Here is a 6,000-nt window from a genome sequence, read left to right as displayed (position 1 = left end):
GTCATTTTCTGTGTGGTTTCAAACCGCATGGTGAAGTGTATACAAAAGAGGTGTTAATAGTTTGGACGGAAGGCTGTGGCTCTTCTTTCCCTTTGTTGTCTTGCGAGCGAAAAAAATAATATTCTTCCAGAAAGATCCTTTTAGCTCTGGAAAGAGAAGGAGGAGGAGAAGGAATTTTTTCCGTCCAAAACTTTCCAGACGTTCGTTCGGTCCTCATAATGATCTTGTTATTGTTGTAGTAGCTGCCGATGCCGGTGGTGGTTGGTTGAAAACATTCTCTGGTACTAATTGAAATTACTCTAGTGCTGCTCCGTTGGTGCTGGACACTGACTAGCTCATGTTCTCTCGACTGGGAGCATATAAGGTAAGACTTTGCATCAATTAATTTTCTTCTCTGTATTGACTAAATTTTTTGTGGTATTGAGTCTTCTTGCTGCTGAAATGGTTATTTTTTGGCGTAAATGCCACAGTTGGGTTCAATTCGACCCAGGGACGCTCTTACCAGATGCATGACACAGCGCGAAAATAATAGTGGGGGGGGGGGGGCAGACGCGTCTACACAATTTCGGGGCGACAAAAATGTTAAGGACCCCGATTTTATGTATTTAGTTGGGGAGGAAAATCGGGAGGCATCTGTTACTTCAGAATATACATGAATGATGAGAAAATGCCATACAAAAAATTTAAACACACAACTGAATGTAAATTAATGCAAAAAAGTGATTAAAATTCAACACTGAAGGTAATTTCAAACTAATGAGAGAAACAATTCCGGAAACTAATGAAAATTTTGAAATTGATGAACTAAAATTAATTGAAAGAAATAATTCCTGCACCAATGAAAATTCGTGATTAATAAAATAAACATGTGTTTACAGAATCGATGAAAATTCAGAATTAACGGAAAAAATCAATTCTGGAATATTCGTGAAATAAATAATTTCAGAATTGATGAAAGAAATAATTTCAGAATTGATGAAAGAAATAATTTCAGAATTGATGAAAGAAATAATTTCAGAATTGATGAAAGAAATAATTTCAGAATTGATGAAAGAAATAATTTCAGTTGATGAAAGAAATAATTCCAGTATAAATGAAAATTCAGAACCAATGAAACGAATAATTCGAGAATTAGGGAGATAAATTATCCCAAAATGTATGAAAAAATTATACCAGAATTGATGAAAGAGAAATAATTCCAGAATTGATTAAAATTAAGAATTAATGCAATAAAAATAATTTAAGAATTGGTTAAAGCCTCCAATAATTTACCGTGAGTGCGGAGCTTCGCGAAGAGTGCGGCCCGGTGCGACCGCACCTGTCACGCAGGCCTAGGGCCGGCTCTGATTTGACCCCACAAGCATGATTTTCATTCATTTCCATATTCAACACCTAAAATTTTATAGCAAAATAAGTTTTTAGGTATTTTTTATTTTTTATTTTAAATGACTCCGAAAATTAGTTTATTCTTTTTATTTTCCAAAAATTGTTCAAATTTATCTCGTTCTGGTTATTCAGGTGGAAGTTACGGAAATGATATTTATTGCTTCATTTACATCGTTATGGCCTGTAATGATATTGTTACGCGGTAAATGTGATAAATCCGGTGATTATGCCTACCATTTTCGTACGTTGATAGATTTTGTTCATATACATTGAAGCCTCTCTACAACGATACTCGATACAAAGATAAATTCCTCTAAAACGATATTTTTTAAATCGTATTTTAAATTGCTTTTAGTCTAATGTTAAACTCTTCTCGATACAACGATATCCTGCGATTAAACCCCCCCCCCCCATACCGATATTTTTTGGGGAGATTTCGAAACTGCTAGAACGATATTTTTTATATTACGCTCAAAAGCATGCAATATATTTTTAAATTCCTCGCTAGCTTTTGTTTTTTGGAGTGTGTCTAGTAACAGTGGTATTTCGTGCTATCCAAGGTTTCTAGAATATATAGGGTACTATCTACCCTTTGAAAGCGTTACCAAAGTTGCATTGAAGCTACTTTTCGTGTAGTACACAGACGTGTTGTGCCTAAACTACTCTACAGGATGAAACAACTGACTAAATTCTATTCATCAACTAATCAATTACAATTTCTTACTGTGAATAAACGCTTTTAAAATGCATTTCATAATGGTACTGCCAATGCCAATTCAGAAGAGATGCCAGCATCACCTCAAATTTGACGGTGCCCGATGTTAATGCTAGATCTCGATACAACGACAACCTATCTACAACGACATTTTTTCTTGGTCCGCGGAGTATCGTTATATTCAAGTTGCCTGGATATAATCTGATTTTCCGGTGATTATGTTTAATCCCCAGTTGGTATTAGTAAATTATGATATATATATGCTAATGTACTAAAACTTAACAGACATTATACATAAATTTCCTCGGTCTATGTTATGTTTGCATACTTCGATACATGTGAAGAAAGCTAACATTACATGATTGGTGAAAAAATTATGTTTCTATCTTCTTCACACGTTTTTTTACTTAGTATTTATGGCAAAATACGTGCAGTGCATCGTATACGGGCAAAAAAGGCTTAAATTAAAGTGATATTTTTATGATTTCTCTCTGATAGATAATATTAACTTAACAACATCAATAGGGAGATTAAGCTTGATCGCCGATAAAATCGAAAAATTAGTGAAATTTACCGAACTTAACCGAGACGATTAGTGATTATGCATAATTACCGATTTGTTACATGTATCGTAACACTATAATCATGCGGAAATGTGTTCAATAGTAAATATTGATTCGATTTAGTGTCATCTTTATGTTACAAAAAATATAACTTCATTATTTCCTTATTATTCCCTGCTATTAATGAATGTAAATAGTTGCTTTTTGATTACAATCAATCATACGATTCTGGAAATCAAGTTTGTTTTTCTTCTTTTATAAATTTTTATTTCATATGAATTCTATTTTATTATGAGTATTTTTTCAGCTTTAAAATTTATTTCAGTCGAAATGACCCTACCTTGGGATTATGAAATTTTACGATATTGTGACGGTTAACATCAGCGTGAGCCCCCCACTGGCCAAATGGGCGCTTGACCTGAAACCTAATTTAAAAATGAATTAAGCTGCACATATTCGCAGATCATACAAGTGGCGCGCAGCCCATTTTCAGATCACTTAAGTGTCCCGCGGCACATTCCCAGCTCATTTAATTGACCCGTAGCACACCGTGGCACATTCCCAGATCGCTCGAATGCAGGACCGGAACCAGAAAAGGAGCAAAAGGGCAACTTTTGCAATTTTATGGGGACAGCAAATTTTAGAAGGGAACAAAAACTACCATTACAAAATAATTGAATTTTACTGGGGGGGGGGGGGTATAAACATGTTTGTGGCCCCCCTCCCCTACAAAATCATAGGCCCTTCTTGAGTGACCCACGGCAAATTTGCAGATCACTTAGGTGGCCTGCAGCACAGTTGCAGATCAGTTAAGTAGTCCGCGACACATTCATGGGTAATCAACAAAGTGGCCCTTACTTTCCTAAAGGTTGAGCACCTTCCCAGGATGAAATTTAAATTCTACATAATAATATGAAAATTTCTTGTATTCTGCAAACAAATATTTCTCAGAAAATGTTGCTAAATCCTCAGAATCAATGCTGAATAGTGGAAATGCAATTTTACTAGTCAATACTTGAATTTTAATGTTATTTTAGTGAAATGTTTTTGAAGATATTGTGTGTTGCTCGAAACAAAAATTTGCGTACTACTTCTCATGTCAGTTATGAGCGCCGCAAGCATTCAAAATTACGTTTGCAAAGAAGTAAGCGTCGCAGCTGAAAAACGAGAAGAAATACGGTACTGATTATGATGTTTTATATACACTGTCTTATTTATACTCTTACCATTCACTCACTTGGTTACGTAAATCGTCACTCACTCATTTGGTCACATATAGTCGCACACTTTTAACTCGCTTTTAGTCACTCACTCGATTACTCGTACGATCAGGGCGAGTGAAATGTCGGGGGCAAAGTTTCCGTAAACCGTTTGAGTCCCCCCCGCCCATTATTTCTAATACTTACGCCTATGTTATCAAATACAGAAAATTGAATATTCAATCAATTTTCTTATTTTCCAATGGACAAATTACGCAAATTTTTTTATTCTTCTAATTTCCAGAAATGGTGAATACTATTGATGTGGCAAAATTTAGTACATCAATCAATCGTACATCTGTCCCAGTGAAAACATTTGTGCTTTGAGAAAGATGTTGGAACGTTTCATAACTTATCAATTCGCCGGAGACAATTATATTGGTCTTGAATCTTGAACCGACAAAAAAAAATGCATCCAAACTTTTTTTTTTAATTGAATGGTTTTATAATGTGGCATTTGCCACATTAATCATTACGAAATTGCACGTGAACTCATTACGTTATGTAAATGTTACCGTGCCGATCCCGTTGCACGTAATCATAACCATTACATCACATAGTTCTCAGTTTGGCTGCGTGATTTTCCAAGTATTCATTAAGAAAACTAAGCAACCGGTAAAGCATTAAATCGCATTTGAAGGAGAGTGAGCGGATCACTGATCAAAAAGGCTGATTAAACTGAAGATTTTTAATTACGTGGAAAACATATTTTTGGAAAAGGATCTTCGGTATCATTTGTAAGAAAATACGAAAAATATTATCACAGTTACTTGCACAGCGTACATCTGAATTGTTTCTTACGTATAGTTCTACTATTCAGATAATTTTCAAATACAGTCGGGTACACTTATAACATACTTTGAATATAACATACGGTTTTGTAATCCCCGATTTTTTGGCCCATTCATTTCCATGAAGTTTTACCTCTGTTAAAACATACACTGTGGATGCATACCTAAAACACCATCGTAACCTAGAGAATAATTCGGATATAACATACTGCAAACAAAAACCTGGAAAAATGAAGCCGAAAACTGACTTATTTGTATAACATGTGTTTTGCATGCAGATGATGTCTTCATTTTTTTTGTTTTAGAGAAAGAAATGAAAATTTTTATGAAAAATTTATTGTCGAAATAATAACATTGGCGCTGTAATGGTCTATAGCTAAAAAGTGCTACTTGTTACTAAAAAATGTAAATCTTTCCTAACAATAAAAAATTAAGTTTTATTTAAATAAAAAAATTATGTCTTCCTATAATGCATTTCTGTGCATTGAACATGTTCTTCAAATTATTGAATGCTTACTTTTCTGTAACTTTTTGGATCACTTGGTAGATGGCAGTGATAAACGAATGTTGTTTGATCGGTAAAAGCAGAAATCCGCACTGTTTTCACAAACATCCAAAATCTCTATCTACTAAAAGGCTTAGCAGAAGCATGTTGATTGATGACAATTAAAATTCATAAACATTAGTTGTTTTTTTTGTAATTTATTGTATTAATGCTGAATAAAAACCCATCAGCATAAAATCGAATAATATCAGTTAAATCAATTAAATTGAAAGAAATGTGTATACATGTTCTATATATTCCGTATACACTTCGCAACTCCAATAAATTTTCAAAATTCCCGGGAGATATCAACCAAAAACTATATTCATTGTATAGTAAATTTAATTACGGCTATATGAGCTAATTTCATGACCTTGCACATACGCATCGCTTTATATAACATACACTTCTCAAATCACCAAGGAGGTATGTTATAGGCGAACTCGAATGTATTTAAGTAATGATCAAAGTCCCAAAATCCAATGAAAATAAGAATTTCAACACTGTCTCGTACCTAATAATACCCATAAATTTTTAATTTAGGCAAAAAAAAAATACATGCTCTGTCATCCGACTGTACAAGTTGGTACAATTTTCTTGTTTTATAGAATATCTCTATTAACGGAATTTATAATTTATTAATACGTTCAACATCCCCTCACCCCCAATTCATCACTTAAATTGTCTTTTTTTTTTTGCTGCCGAACAGCATTAAAAAGTCTGATGAAGCTTATTTTATGAT

General features: G+C 33.9%; 1 protein-coding gene across 1 annotated transcript in view; it reads left to right on the top strand.

Moving 5' to 3' along the window:
- Positions 1-6,000, top strand: part of LOC149076323 (alpha-1B adrenergic receptor-like) — a 35,434-nt gene continuing 29,434 nt past the window's right edge. Inside the window, exon 1 of the mRNA XM_089243890.1 lies at positions 1-364. The gene's annotated coding sequence lies outside the window, so the exon portion shown is untranslated. The remainder of the gene's footprint in view (positions 365-6,000) is intronic.

Source organism: Pholcus phalangioides, unplaced genomic scaffold (assembly GCF_987345545.1).
Source record: "Pholcus phalangioides strain wild (caught in Gottingen) unplaced genomic scaffold, Ppha-v1.0 ptg000015l_1, whole genome shotgun sequence".
NCBI lineage: Eukaryota > Metazoa > Arthropoda > Arachnida > Araneae > Pholcidae > Pholcus > Pholcus phalangioides.
This window is presented reverse-complemented; position numbering and strand designations above follow the sequence as displayed.